This window comes from Chinchilla lanigera, unplaced genomic scaffold (genome assembly GCF_000276665.1).
Source record: "Chinchilla lanigera isolate Chin_1 unplaced genomic scaffold, ChiLan1.0 scaffold00090, whole genome shotgun sequence".
Taxonomy (NCBI): Eukaryota; Metazoa; Chordata; class Mammalia; order Rodentia; family Chinchillidae; genus Chinchilla; species Chinchilla lanigera.
The window spans coordinates 5,422,711-5,438,117 of record NW_004955491.1 but is presented as its reverse complement, the minus strand read 5'-3'; the positions used below and the strand labels follow the sequence as shown (position 1 = coordinate 5,438,117).

At 54.7% G+C, this 15,407-nt stretch overlaps 1 pseudogene; it reads left to right on the top strand.

Annotated features, from left to right (window-relative positions):
* The first annotated feature begins 8,095 nt into the window (after positions 1-8,095).
* LOC102029521 lies at positions 8,096-9,195 on the top strand (annotated as a pseudogene).
* Positions 9,196-15,407: the final 6,212 nt, after the last annotated feature.

Sequence of the window (15,407 nt, the reverse complement as noted above, 5' to 3'; positions counted from 1 at the left end):
CCACGCCCGCTGGCCCAGAGGGTGGGGGGCCGGACGCCTGGGTTCCGCCATAAGGACCAGAACTGATAAGTGGGGACCCAGGTGTCTGATGGCGGCCTGGGGCTGGCATGTAGGTGCTGGGCCTGCGGGGAATGGTGGGGAGGAGCAACAGAGGGTCCGGAGGTGTCAGGTCAGAGGGGCCGGAGGCCCTCAAGCATCTTGTTGGTGACTGTGGGATGGAATCCCCATTCCTAATGACCGCAGGGACCTTGAGGCTCACCTGCAGCCCTCTCTTTCTAATCTCAGAGTCCTCTGGAATTCTTGGGGATGCGGGTCCAGCAAGGGTCCAGTGACCCTTTGTTCTGCGTCAGGCCTTAGGGTATCCTTTCCTTCCCAGCTTCAATTTCCTGGAACCCCGCCCCCCCCATGACTCAAGTGGGGGGGACACAAAAGGACAGGAAGCTGCCATCCAGGGCCCCCACCCCAACCCTGTCATCCAGTGACGCATGCTTCCCTGGGGTGGCAGGTTAGCAGAAACCTGGCCATCAGGGCAGGCGCAGGACAGCCCATGGGAGAGCGCTTGGAGGCCTGGCAAACTACACTTCCCAGCATGCAGGGGGTGCTCACTGGCACTCTTCAAGCACCTTTGGCAGAAATGCATGCTGGGGTTTGTAGTTCTGTGCCATCTAGGAGCTGGAGAAGGGCTGGAAGCGGGGTATCAAGGTTCACAGGGGTGGAAGCCTTGTGGGTCGGAGACTCAGAAACTGAGCGAGACTGCGGGGAAAGAAACAGAGGCTGGGAGCCGGGTAGGGGCAGAGACTGGGAGGGGCAGACTGGCAGACAAACAAACATGTGGATTTGTGTTGGCCAGACTCCTGTGGAAGGCAGTAGAGGATAAGATTGGGGTGGCCTGGGTGAGGGGCCAGCAGGCGGGGTGGCGGGAAGGAACAGGCTGTGCTGAGCTCTGGGGTCACCGGAAGGTGGGGTCTGCCAGTCTGTGAGGGTGGAGGGGAAGGGGCGTTGTGGACCGCAGAAGCCCAGCCTGGGCGTGCAGTGGGGGGGGCAGGAGGCTGTGCTCAGTGGGCCGCACCCCGAGCTCCCCCAGCCTGACGCCTGGTTCCTTTGGGGGTGCGGGAGAGATGGGATCCAGCCCCGCTCTCTGAGACCTCTCAGCCATGCCGCTGAGACAGACGCACCCGGAATCTTGCTGCTGTGTTCAGCCACCACTAAAGTGCGCACACCCAAGGACTCTTCTTCCCAGCTTCCAGGCGAGGGAGCTGCGACCGGCCTCTGGGCCAAAGTGACAGCCAGGGCAAGACGCTGACACCCTTGGGACTTTGCGATGCTCCCCCGGCCTCGGCCCTCCTGGGGGAATCTCCCGAAGCTACATTGCTGCGGTATTCCTCTTAAAAGCAGCGCTCGCCTCACACCTGGGGTCTACTCAGAACCTCCAGGCAAGGCCAAGCCACTTCAGGCACTGGCCTGTCCTCTAGACCCCCAGCGCATGCTCACACCCCTGCGTCCTTCCAGTCAGAGCTGTGCCGTGTTCCAGACCCGTCTCCTCCCCCCCCCCGTTTCCGCTCTCCCATTGCTTTCTCAGGCATCACCCTCCCTAGTGCTCTTCAGCTGCTCCAGCTGTTTCTCGAGGTCTGCTTCCCAGAGGTCCCAAACCACACAGCCCCTAGTGACGCCCAGAGAGGCCTTGCTCAGCACCCCTCCCGCACACCCCGGGCGGCTCTTTGCTGTCCTGTCCCCAGGTCCCGGGCCCATGTCTTCCTCCAGGTCCCCCGGGCTGTGGTTTTCAGGTAGCTGACTCTGCGTCCAGCTTCACCTGGTGAGGTGAGCGCTCTGGAGGCCTGGGCCGCTGCTGCGGGTTTGGGAGTGGCTGCAGGGTCTGAGCATGCGCACGGAGGGTGGCCCTGCACACTGGCTTGTGCCAAGGGAGCGGGCCATGAGGGAGCGCTCTCGTGCCAAGAGCAGGTAGGTCCATTTCACACAGTGCTGAAGGCTCTGGCCACAGGGGCCCAGGTTGGGTTTGGTCTGGGCAGAGCACACCAGGCAGGATTTAAGAAAAGAAAAGGGACTGCAAAGGTCAGAGGTGAGGCTCTGCTAAGGAGGACGTCTCCTTCTCCTCCCTCCTAGGATCGCCTGTTCTGACTTCTGTCAAGGCGCTGGAGGGCGACAGTGCTGTGGAGAGGGAGAGATAGAGGGGGTTGGTGAACAGCTCTGCGCTGTAGTTAGGTAAGAGAAAAGGGTCCTGGTGGGCTGTTGCCCAGCAGGGTGACTGGAGAGCTATAATGTGCTGCGTGTGTGTCCAAAGAGCTAGAGGAAAGGCTTTTGCTCAAGGTAGTTGGAAATTACACAATAGATGTATGTATAGGGTCAGGGATATAGATCAGTGGCACAAGCGCCTGCCTGGCAAGCACAAGGTCCTGAGTTCAATTCCCGGTACAAAAAAACCTCCCCAAAACAAAACAAAAAAACCAATAGATGCATGTATGGAAACATCACATGATACCCTATGAAGATGGGTAATGTTTATGTGTCAGTTAAAAAACAAAACGAGGCCAGGGGTAGTGGTGCGCACCTGTCATTCTAGCAGTCTGGGAGGCTGAGGCAGGAGGATCACAAGTTAAAGCCCAGCCTGGGCAACCTGGGGACTTAGTGAGACCCTATCTTAAAGAAAGAAACAAACAAACCCTGGGGATGTAGCTCAGGGTGAAGACTCTGGGTTCCATCCCCAGTACAGCAAACAAATAAAACAAAATGAAAAACAGTGCCCATCCTGACAGGTATTGAGCCCTGCACCTCTCTCTTGTTTTTTAGGGCTCTGTCTTCTACTTCGGCTTTTTTTTGCCATATCTGTGCATCTAATGACTCTCTGCTTGTACTGGCAAAGGTATTATTTTGCTTTATTTAGCAAATTAATTTTACTTGTTTTTTAGAAGTTTATTTTTCTTGGTTCATGTTTGCAGCGCACAGTGATCCCGTTCCTCGCGAGAAGCTGGTACGCGTGCGTGCATAACGCATCTCCATTCTTCTCACGCCGCTTTCCCTCGCTCCCTGCACCGCCACCATCTTTTAGTAAGAAGCGCATTTTTTTTTTCCTTTTTTTTGGGGGTGTGCGTTGCAGGTACTGGGAATCGAACTTAGGATCTCATGCTTGCCAGGCAGGCCCTATGCCACTGAGCTAAATCCCCGGCCAACACCTGCATTTTTTTTTTTTTTTTTTTTTTTTTTTTTTTTTTTGTCTTTTTGAGACAATGTCTTGCTATGTAGTCCAGGTTGGCCTTGAACTCACTTTGTAGCCCAACCTGAACTCTCGGTGACCCTCCTGCCTCAGCTCCTGAGTGTTGGGATTACAGGCGTGCGCCACCACGCCCAGCTTAACAACTGCATTTTTTTTATTTTTTAATTTTTTTTTTTTTGTTTTTCTTCCGGTACCAGGAATCGAACTCACGATCTTGCGCTTGCCAGGCAGGCGCTTTGCCACTGAGCTAAATCCCCAGCAACAACGGCACTTTAAAGAGCAATTTGTGAAACAAAATTTCCAAGGTTTCAGGATACAACTGTACTGAAAAGAAATAATTTAAAATTTAAGTCATGGGCTGTCGAGGTAGAAGGGTTTTTTTTTTTTTGTTCTTATTTGTTTTGTCTTTTTGAGACAGGGTCTCGCTGTGCACTTCAGGTTGGCCTTGAGCGCACTTTGTAGCCCAGGCTGGTCTCGAACTCGTAGTGATCCTCCTGCCTCAGCCTTCTGAGTGCTGGGATTACAGGGGTGTACCTCCGCGCCCGGCAGAGGGAGCGTTGATGGTGTGGTTGGAGCACAGCCCCTCCATCCCGAAAAATGCTGAGTTTCTGCTGCTGGCCCAGGCCCACCCCTCCCTGGCCCTGGTGGGCAGGTGACAGCCTTCTGGGGTGAGTAGGAGGCCCCTCCTGGGAGGCCCTGGTCCCTGGTACTCTCTGTTCCTGTCTGAACCTCGAGAAGGCGTCAGATCTCGCTCCTGCCTTCCTTCTTAGACCAGAGTGCGTGCAGGCCCGGGAGGTGGGGCTGCCCTGAGCGGGGGACGCCTGTGTGGGGAAGCAAAGGTCCTGGGCTCAGGGCAAGTGTGCGTGGGCGGCGAAGGGTGGCGGGTGGCGGGTGACGGCAGCGGAAGGCCCTGACTCTCTACAGCCCAACCCGGGGTTGTTCAGTGTGAGCTGGAAGTGTCCCACCCGCTCCACTATGAGCAGCTTCCTTCCTGCCTGTGGGCAGGGACTGGGTGGGGAGCCGAGGGGAAAGGAGGGATGGCAGACGAGAAGCCAGGCGGAGCGGGAAGGGGCAGCCCTTGCCTGCCAGGCGGCTTCCCTCCTCCTCAGGATGTAACTCACGCGGTGAGGCAAAGAGGTGCTTACAAGACGGGGCGGGGCGTTGGGGAGGCTTCCGGGCAGGGCCTGGGGTGTTCAGGGCTGCAGGCCTGGAAGGGTTTGCCGGACTCAAAGGGCTGCAGGGGTGGCCTTGGGCGCCCTCTAGCAGCCTCTGCCCTGCTTGAGAGAGCCACATGGGGGCAGCAGAGAGCTGAAGAGGAGCGATTTGTCTAAAGTCCTGGGCTCAGACACCAAAGCCCGCTGTGAGACTCAGGGATCGAACGAGGAGGAGCCCATGATGTGCATACCTGAGCCCAGGTGCGCTGATGGTCCACACCAGCCCTCTGGGGGCCCCGAAGCGGCTCGTTTGCGTGCCCGAAGCTCCCAGGGGACTCAGTGAACAGCCCACCCCGAGAGGAGCAGGGCGAATTCCCATCCCATTGCGCCCCTGCCTGGCACAGGTCCCTCTGGCCCTCCCTCCCTTAGGCACACCCTGCACAGGGCCTGGGGGATGGGAGGTGCTGGGGGCTCTGCCCAGCACTGCCAGGTCTCAGCCTCCAGAGTGCTGGGGTTATGGGTGGGGGGCACACCAGGTATCACGCCTCCTGTGAGACCAGGCAGTTCCTGGAGCTGGGGGAGCCAGGGAAGGGACACTTGGAGGGCACTGCCCAGAGCCTGACAGATTCACCCTCTTTTCGAGCCACTTCTGCCTCCTGGCCCAAGACTGGCAGGAAAGTCTTGGGGTGCACTGGCCTTTGGAAACCGTCAGACCTTGTTCTGTCAGTGGTGGTGGCTCCCAGCTTTGGGGTGCTTGCAGTTCTGTATCACAAGGGCACTATCCCGCTCATGAGAGCCCCGCCCTCGTGCCTCAGTCATCTCCCAAGGGCCCCTCCCTTCAGACCATCAGCTGGGCGGTTAGGATTTCCACCTGTGAATTCCGGAGGGATTTAAACATTTAGTTTATATAGTGAGTATGCATCTGTGTATATAAGCTAGTGTGTGCATGTGTGTGTGTTTGCATGCATGTAACATGTATGGAAGCACACGTGTGCATGTGCCTCTGAGCAGGGTGTCCTGGGGCTCCCTCACCCGCCTGCCTCCTAGTCTGGGCCCTGCCTTTCCAAAGCTAATTTGGGCCGAGAACGCTGATGTGGATATGAATGTTTTAACATCCATAGGGACTTGAACCTGTTCTTTATTCCCGGGATCCCAGTGAAGATGAGCAGTTTTTAGGGTCAGGCTGTCTCCGGAATGATGACCCTCGGGGGCCCTGTCTTGGCCTGTGGGGACCCTACATAGAAAGCCATAGTGCAAGACCAACAGATCACCGCAATTCAGTCGGTAGCTGTGTGACAGGCCCCGCCCCTTTGTCCCTCCTCCTCTCCCCTTTCCTCTCCTGCAATCCCTCAGGCTGGCCCAGTTTCCCAGTGTGGTTGCTGTGGTGCTGGGTCTCTTGGGAGCCAGGGCTGTGAGCATTAAGTGTGCCCAGCATGGAAATTCTGTGGCAACCAGACCCTCAGGTGCCCAGGTGTGGGCAGACCTTCTCTGCAAATCAGGGTCGGGGGAGCAGGCCCGTAGGCCTTTACATCTCCTGCTGGCTTGGAGATACAGAAATTCTGACCCCAAATCCTGATGCACCTTCAGTCATTGTGGGGTTTGTCTTTTTTTTTTTTTAAGAGGAAGTTTTTATTTTAGGTCATAGTCCTGGAGGCTTGGACCGTGACTGATCGGCCTTCTTGCTTTGGGCCTGTGGCCAGGCAGTGGTGGAGCAAAGGAACTTACTTCGCGGTGGCCGGGAAGCAGAGACCTGTGGGATTTTCTTTTTTCCTTTTCTGTCCTTCCATGTGGATTGTAAGTCCCTCCATTCCCAGTGGCCAGACCAGGACCAGCTTACAAATCTTACTATTTTTTTCAATACTGAGAACCGATCCCAGGACCTTTTTGCAAAGTTACGTTCCCAGCCCCTTTTTATTTTTTTATTTTGAGGCAGGGTCTCACTAAGCCACTAAGTCACCCAGGCTGGGCTTGCACTGGCAATCCTCCTGGCCCAGCCTTGCGGAGGGCTGGCGTTACAGCTGTGGGCCGCTGTACCTGGCTGGCGAGGGTCTTCACCTGTTTGTGGTGGATGGGCTGAAGCCTTCCTGGCATTCCCATTCCATGGCATTCCATTCCTAAACCGCAGCCTAGGCTGCTTTAGGGACTGCTAACCCCAGTTCCTAGAGGAGCCTGCGTGTAAATGGGGTTCCGGCCCATGCATGCGAAAGGAAGAAGGTCTGGGTCCTTTCTTTTTTGGAGAAGGAGACCTAGTCACCTCTTCCTGGGCATTCTGAGTGATCAGACAGTGATCAGCCCTTGCTGTCACCTTTCCATGAGCACCAGCTCTCCCTCCCGTGAAAAGGCCCCGTGCTGGGCTGGTCATCAGAGGGACAGAGGTGAGGTCCTGACCACGGTTCTCAGCTTTCCGGATGTCCCCTAAACTCCCAGCTTGCAAAGCCTACCCTTCCCCTCCCAGCCTTAAGACGATCTCTGCTACTCTGCAGTCAGAGCGTCCTCGGGCTGCTCTTGTCTGCGACTTCTCTTTTTCAGCTTCTATTGCTGTGTTGGCCTCCATGTATTGGCTGTGCGTGTGCGGACATCTCATCTTCCCAGATAATTGCAAACCCCATAAGGCCGGGCTGGATGGAAGACCTTGCGTTTCCCTAGCTGGGGCACATGGACAGTGATGGATAAGAACTTGTGAGCAGGTGGGGGACCTGAATTATCTTCTCTGGTCCTTGGTGCTGGCTACTTAGTGGTCCAAGGAGAGGGGTGGTTCCTCTCCGGATGTGGGGTTGGTGTCAGGCTGGCCTTTCCTCTTCCACCACACTGGGGTAGACCCTCAGTTCTGCCTCGTTTTAACAGAATGAGTAGAGTATGGCTTCTCCCCCTCTCTCTTTCCTGTCTCCTTCCTTTCCTTCCTTCTTTCTTTCAGACAGGGTCTCAGTATGTAGTTCAGGCTGGCCTCGAACTCATTTATGTAGCCCAGGCTGGCCTCGAACTCATGGCAATCTTCCTGGCCCAGCCTCCCAAGTGCTGGGATTATAGGTATGTACTACCACGCCCGGACCCTATTTCTTTTTTATTTTAATTAATGAATTGATTAATTTTTTTGAGGTTGGCCTCGAACTCTCAGTGATTCTTCTGTCTCAGCCTCCAGAGTGCTGGGATTATAGGAGTGTACCACCACACCCAGCTTCTCTTTTTTAAAATATGTGTTTGTAGTATATAATGTTTACATTCCTTTTTCATCCCCTCCCCCTGCATCCATCTCTTTAATCTTCGCATTTGAGAAATCTCTCTCTCTGTGTCTCCCTCTCTGTCTCCTTTTCCCATCAGTGATGTTTTATTTTGCTCTGTATTTATATATTGGGTTTCTCATGTAAGAGAAATTATGCCGTATTTAAGTTTGTGTATCTGATTTATTTCACTTAACTTTATGGTCTTAAAATGCATCCATTTTCCTACAAATGACTCACGTATGTCCTTTTTATGTCAGAGTAGTGCTCCATTGTATGGAAAGAGCTCATTTTCTTCATTCATTCCTCTGCTCATGGACATATAGGCTGCTTTCAAGATTTAGATATTATGGGGTGCTGTGGATATGGCATGGGTGCATGTCTGACTGCAGGGTAACCTCTGTCCGTGTCTAGGGAGCGGAGCAGGTGTCTGACGAGTATTCATACTCCTGAGGCTGCACAGCCGGCCCTCAGGGAGAACAAGCGTTGCAACCATGGCTTATCACTCGGGCTATGGAGCCCATGGTTGGTTCCAAGCACAGGGCCTGAGCAGCTCCAGATCCCCTTCCTCTCTTTGATAACACAAGTGTTGCTGTTGATGAGCTGATGTGGCCTTCGATGTGGAGTTTCGATGTCAGCCACTTGCTTGGCGACCCAGGCAGCTCTGGCCTATGGCAGCCCCACTGCATCCCATGGAAAAGACACAGTGAAAGGGCTGGGGATCTAGCTCAGTGGCAAAAGCGCCTGCCTGGCAAGCGCAAGGTCATGAGTTCGGTTCCTGGTACCGGAGAAAAACCAAAAAAAAAAAAAAAAGACACAGTGAACCAGGAACCGTGCTGTTTTGTGTCTGTGAACAAACTGAAGTGTTTTTTCCCTGTGGATACAGCCTATGTGGCCAAGAAGCTGGGGCTCCTGGTGTTCCCCTACACAGGCTAGAATTGGGAAGTAAGTGCAGTTGTGATGTGGCTGTGCCCCCATGCAAGACCTCCTAGAAGTTACGCTACAAGTTAGCAATGGAGTGCCAGGCAAGTGCAAAGCCCTGAGTTTGATTCCTGGTACCAAATGTACTAGTATACATTCCCACAGAGCCCCTGACCTCTGTGTTCCCCCAGCGGCCTTCATCCCCTTTGTGCTGCTGGCTGGGATGGTACTGGGCATTCAGAAAAGGTTCTCCCCACAGGTGCTGGGCCTGTGTGTGAGCACAGCGCTGGTGCTGGTGTGGATGGTGATAGAGGTGCTTGCTCTGCTCCTGGGCCTCTGCCCAGTGACCTTGCGCAGAGAACTAAGCACCTTCCACCGTATGTGAGGATAATCCTCAGCCTGCTCTCCGGGCTGCCATTCAGCAGTGACGGCTACTATGTGGCCCTGGCCTGCAGCTCTTCTGCACTCCTATACTTCACTGTGTGCTCTTTGCAGACAGCAGCCTTGGACCCCGAGAGCGTGGATGGTCCCAGCTCCTGGCAGGGTGTCCAACTCTCCCTGACTCTGGGAGCTGCAGCCTTTCAGCTCCTCATCATATATTGGCTGATCTGCCACCTGGTCCCTTGTCACCCTGGCCCCAAATGACACTGATTTTCCTTACAATGAATATATGACTTCCTTAAAAAAAAAGATTTAGATATTATGAATTGTGTGGCTATGTACAGTGGGTATGCATATAACTCTTTTGAGAAGATACCTAGAAGGGGAATAGCAGTATCAAATGGAATTTCTAGTTTTAGTTTTTCTTTTTTTTTTTTGGTCGTTTTGTTTTTTTTTTCCAGTACCAGGAGTCGAACTCACAACCTTGCACTTTCCAGGCAGGCGCTGTGTCGCTGAGCTAAATCCCCAGCCCCCTTTTTTTCGTCTTTTTGAGACAGGGTCTTGCTATGCAGTTCAGGCTGGCCTTGAGCTCGCTTTGTAGCCCAGGGTGATCTCAAACTCGCAACAATCCTCTTGCCTCAGCCTCCCAAGTGCTGGGATTATAGGTGTGCGCCACCATGCCCAGCTAGTTTTAGTTTTTTTGAGGAAACTCCGTACTGATTTCCATAGTGGTTGTACTAGTATACATTCCCACCAAATAGAAGTTTCTTTTTCCCCTGCAGCCCCTCCCCATAGCATTTGTTATTATTTGATGATGACCATTCTTTCTGGGGTAAGATGGAAGCTCAGCACTGTTCTCTATTTCTTTCGCTCTTGCTGTACGTGGTATATAATCCCCATTCTAGCCTCATTTGGTGGAAAAAGGCACTTAATTTCTTGTCCAGCTCCATTTCAGCTTTTTTTTTTTTTTTTTTGGTACCAGGAATCAAACTCAGGGCTTTGCACTTGCCTGGCACTCCATTGCTAACTTGTAGCGTAACTTCTAGGAAGAGCCGACACCATCTGCATCTCTGTTTTATCACCTAAAATGGGGAAGTTTTATTTCCAGCTCTAATATTGCATAAAGCAACAGAAGCCCGCGTAGAAATATCCACAAAGTTCCAGGTGTAAGGTTCAGGAGCAGATTCACGTTGTTTCTTGGTGGCGTTTCAGAGGAAGGCGCATTCTCTGTACACATGAGACCTGGCCTCAGCGCTGACCAGCAAACCAGCTCTTATTTCTCATACCTGCTGTAGTGGGGGTTCTAGAAGCACTTTCATGGTCTGGGGTGGTTTTCTAGCTCACAGTGTCCTGAAGAGGGCGCCCATCTTTTCACTTGGGCTGCCCTCCCCGGTTTCCTGCCTTGCCTGGCCTGCAGGGTTTTCAGCACCCTGGACAGAGACAGCGCTATCCTGGCGGGAGGCTTGAGCTACCAAGACAGTCGGGAATGTCCCGCTTCCCTAGCAAGGCAACCCAGAGCTACTTCTTAATACTGTTCAGTCCTTCAAAGTCCCCCCCAAATAAACCCCCAACCTATGTCAAAATAGCCCTGGTTCTGAAAACTGAGTGATTTATTTTATTTTGTTTGAGACAGGGTCTTGTTATGTAGTTCAGGCTAGCCTTGAATTTACTATGTAAAGCAGGCTGACCTCAAACTCATGGAGATCCTCCTGCCTCAGCCTCCCGAGTGCTGGGGTCACCGGTGTGTGCCACCACACCTGCCTCTGATGGTTTTATTTAAAATGACCACAAAACCCATCTATTTCCTAGAACAGCGTTAGGTACAAATTAGGTACTTGAATATATTTTCAAAGGAATACATGCCAATTGAGCCTTCAGGGAAGTCTCTCAGACCCTTTATGAGGAGCATTTCCTTCCCCATCAGCCCTTCCCATGTTATAATCATGGAACTTCTGCCACTCACTGAATTCTGGGTAAGAACTCTTGGAGTCTCTTTTTGCATCTGAGGACTCTAGTTCCTAAATCAAAGAGACGGATGGCAATTAGGTTCTCAGGCAGGGGAGCCTTAAACCTGCACCTTTCTTTCTCATGTGCAGATGAGTGAGAGAACCTACATGTGGGTCCTATTGGGATCTGGGTTTAGGAAGCTGTTCACCTCCTTCCTCTGTGCCTGGGAGGATCCTTACTACCCAAGAAGGCCTGGCTCCCCCAGAAGTCCCCCAGGATGCCCTAAACACTCAGAGCCCTCCCTCCACACACTTTGGCAGCCCCCGGTTTTTCAGGAGGTGACGGGGAGTGGGTGTGGAGAGAAGAGAGAGGTACGGGCTGTAGGGAGTACAACTGTGCAGAATTAAGGAATCACTCTCTGCCGGGCATGCTGGTGCACATCTGTGATCCCAGCACTGGGAGCCTAAGGAAGGAGGATCACTGTGGGTTTGAGGCCAGCCTGGGCTACACAGTGAGTCCAAGGCCAACCTGAGCTACATAGTGAGACCCTGCCTTAAAAAAAAAAAAAAAAAAAGAAAAAGAAAAAAGAATAAGAGCACTCTCTGTGAGAGCTGGAAAGGATCCCAGAGATTAGCTTGTGGAGTTGCCTCATTTTACAGGTAAGGAAAATGAGATTTAGTGATACTTCTAGAGTTACACAGCAAGCGGGCTTCTCTCTAGCCCTTCTGACCTGGTTCAAGTCTTTGACATTGCTCCCCTGGACTGTTGGATAGCTTCGTATGGCAGATAACACTTTCCAAGGTGGTTGTGGCACTATGTCCCATCACACATGCTTTTCTCCTAATATGACAGTGACACCCTTCCATTGAGAGGTGGGGGTATGTGTTTCTTTTTTTTTTAATTTTTTTTATGTGTTTCTTTTTCAGTCTGATGGGCTGTGATTACAGAAGTTACTTTATGTGACTTTCAAGGGTACATTATTAAAGGGGGCTAGGTGCTCCCTGGTCTTATTTTGGGGTGTTTGCCCTCACACCCAGCCATAGTGTGGTGAAGAAGCCAGGTGGGCACCAGCCTGAGGTGAGGTCCTAGGGACAGCGTCCACCACCAAACACAGGGAAATACGCCTTCTACTCCCCTGTCTGGTGTGAATCTCCCCAAATCACAGGTCCATGAGCAAAATAAAGGCTGTCATTGATGTGAGCCAGTCAGTTTCAGGCTGGCTGTTAGGCAGCAGTGGTTAACAGAATCACCTCCTGTCTGCCCGTTTCTCTAAGCTTCTGTATGCGTTTCATCAATTCATCCCACCTTTATTAGCTACCGGGTCTGTGTTAGGACAAAGGCAGGCGTGGTTTTCCACACTTGTGAACAGTATACTTCAGTTGCCCCCGCTGTCCCTGCACTGTGTCCCCCTTACACACAGACTAGAATTCATGTTCCTCAGCCCTCTGCCCCACCTCAACATCCCTGTTTGGCCCCTAGACACGATCTCCACTCTGCAGTCTCTGTTGTACATTTGCTCATGTCCCGCCCCCTGCGGGGCTTCTGCCCTGTCTCACCTGGACCTTCGAAGACCTGCTCTGAAGCCTCCTCCCATCAGCAGGCCCTCTCAGCTCCCCCTTTTGAAACAAAGCAGGTCTTCCTTGCCATCCCACAGCGCTCAGTCTCACCAGGCTGGGAACCCGGGCGGAGGGAACCGGCTTATTCTTCCTGTCCCTGCCACCCAGCGTCTGGCACAGGGCCCTGCACACGGAAGGTCTCCAGGAAACAGTTGTGGATGCAACTCTAGAAACAGGACTGGAAACACAAGTTGGTCAAATCCCAGTCTCTTGCGCCTTACTTCCGATGTGAAGAAGCCAGGACAGTGTCTCTCCAGTGTGGGTGTGGGGTTGGCGGGGGAGACTGTAGAATGGGCCAGGAGCGCTGCAGTGCAGCTGCAGTGACTGAAGGGAGCCTTGGCTCCTGGCTATGGGCTTGGAGTGGGTTCCTCCCTCTCTCCCTTCCTTTCTTTCTCTTCCCTGCTCGCTTCCAATAAGCCCTAAGCACCTGCTTCCTTCAGCGATAACACACTGCTCCTTGGTTCTCTTCTTTTCTCTAACTCCAGTTCTTATCTGAAACCATTTGAATTCTCAAAAGCCAGCTGCGTGGAGAAACCTTACAATATAAGCTTCCCTCTGAAGACTAAGAGACTGTTCTTGCTGCTTCCTCCCCTGGGGTTTCCTAGGAGCCATTCCACCCTAGGCTGTCTCTCCTGCGTCCTCCCGACTGGAACTGCTTCCCAGTCCCCTGTGCGTGTTACTTGGTCTCCTGGACCTGATTTGCTGTCTTGCCTGACTGCTCCTTGGGGGGCCCACCAGCAGCGCCCAGCTTCCACTTGTTCTTTCCTCCCAGGAAGTCCTGGCCCGGCTCCCTCAGACTGAGCAGGAGCAGGGTGGGGTGGGCAGGATGTTTTCTGCAGACTTTTCCCCCTAAATTGTCTCTTTCTGGGAGCTGGGAGGAGCCTGTGTGTCTCATTATAAGTACAGCCTTTCCCTTGCCTCAGTGGCAGGCAGGGTAGGGGAGAGCTCTTCCCAAGATGAACCCTGAAAGTGGCCCAGAGGTGAGGGTGGGGCAGATTCTGGATGCTTTTGGTAATGGATCCTGGATGGGGGGGGTAGCAGGGGGAGGAATCTGGTGGGTGGCAGGGAGGTTTCTCTCCAGGCTCATCTGCTGGTGGTGCTTGGAACCCGCGCCCCAGGAAGGAGCCTTGGGGAGCGCTTGTCTGTTTCATAGTCTCTCCTTCTTGTCTGAGTCCTTGATGTGGGGCAGCTCAGTGGGACTGTCTTCAGGCTCTCCCCTGAGCCTCCAGCCAGAAGTCTGCATTCAGCTGTGACTTCTGTGTGTGCACAGGAGAACAGAGAGATGAGTCGGGGACAGAGACACAGGCTTTCCTTGGGCCAAGGAATAGCTCTCCCATCTGCACAGGGGGAGGCTACTCTGGGCCTGGTCCCCCTCTTATGGGTCACTAGACCCCTTCTCAGCCTTTACCCACTTTCTTCGACCTCTTCACCTGGAAGGGAAGACTCCCCACTTCCACAAGGCAGGCAACCCAGCAGCCAGGCGTGTCCCACTGTGGGGCAGGTAGGGGCGGGTGCCCCTGATGCTGAGTTGCGAGATTGGGGAGCCCATGTCCCCAGAGGCCGGGCATCACTGGAGGTGGAGGGGCCTAAGGGATGACTGTACAGGCAGGAGCCGCCGGACTTTTTTAGCATCAGCTGGTAGAGCCACCTCCTTCTCTCCCACTGGCTGCCTTCCTGAGTCACTGCCCACCCACCAGCAAATAAAAAAGGGTGTCATCTGCTGGCCAGTGGCCCCGTTTGGCCTGGTGTTTGCATCTTTTTGCTCCTGGGCAGGATGTGAGAGTTGGATAGAGTGGTCTGTGAGCAGTCTTCCTTTCCGCGCAGCCCTCCTTCCAGCGGCTTCCTTCTCTGCCCTTTGTTCCTCCCCTCCCCCACCCCCAAGATGGTTCTCCCTGGTGACAAGACCCGGCCCCTTGCTCCAAGGACAGTGGCAGCTGCAAGTCCTCAGGAGCCCCCACATGGCCCCATCCATCTAGACAGGCCTGTGATCCGGGCTGCAGGCAGGGGAGGGGACCGGGCCGCTGGGCTGGAGCCTCCTCCCGCCAGCCCGCTGGTTCAGCTGTCAACACTCGCCTCCCGGCCTGGCCCTGCCCTTCCTGGCTGCTCACGCCAGGGACTCTTCGCCAGGGAGACCCTTACCCAGACCCAGGCAGGGGTGGGCAGGCGGCAGGCAGACACCCTTCCTGCCCTTGAGCATCCCCAGGCCTCCTTGCCTAAATAAGGGAGCTGCAGCTGGAGCGAGCCAGCTGGCGGGGGAGGGGCCTGCGGCAGTCCAGGGTTTTCCGAGAGGCAGGGCCGTGGCAGCCACCGCAGCGCCCCGAGCCCGCCGATTGGGCCTGCGAGGCCGCCCCGCGCTGAGGGGGGAGGGCAGGCCGCTCGCACACACGGGGATCCCCTTGCTGGAACCTCGCGTTCAGGGGCTTCTCTTTGATCTCGCAGCTTGAAGGCTGCAACTCCAGCCGGCATGTCGCTGTCTATGCCTGCCCCCCATGGAGAGCCTCGAATGACCTCCCAGAGGGCCGTGTCCGCGCGGGTGCGCATGGAGGCGCCCGTCCTGGGGCTCGCCATCCTCGTCCCAGTGTCTACTGGCCTGGGGCCTCCCGAGTGCCTGGCCCTTCCCCTGGCCCGAGTCTCCCCTGACCCTGCACTGGTCCCGGAGCCTAGGCCCTCGCCCGTCCCCCACCCTGGGCTCTGAGCGCACACTGTGTGCACAAAGCCGGTGCTCGGTCCTCTCGCTTCACATCAAGGTTCTCTGCCCCCAGCCTGGGTGGGGGCGGAATCCCGACTCCCACTGCCCGGCGGCCCCCGAGCCGGCCCAGCCATCGCACCTGTCCCCTGGCGCCCCTCCCCGAGGGCCCCTTCCCCCTCTCCGCCTTGAGCGAGTCCCGGGGGCTCCGCCACCGAGCGAGGGGCTGGGCGGGGGGAGCGCTCTGCCGGGTTC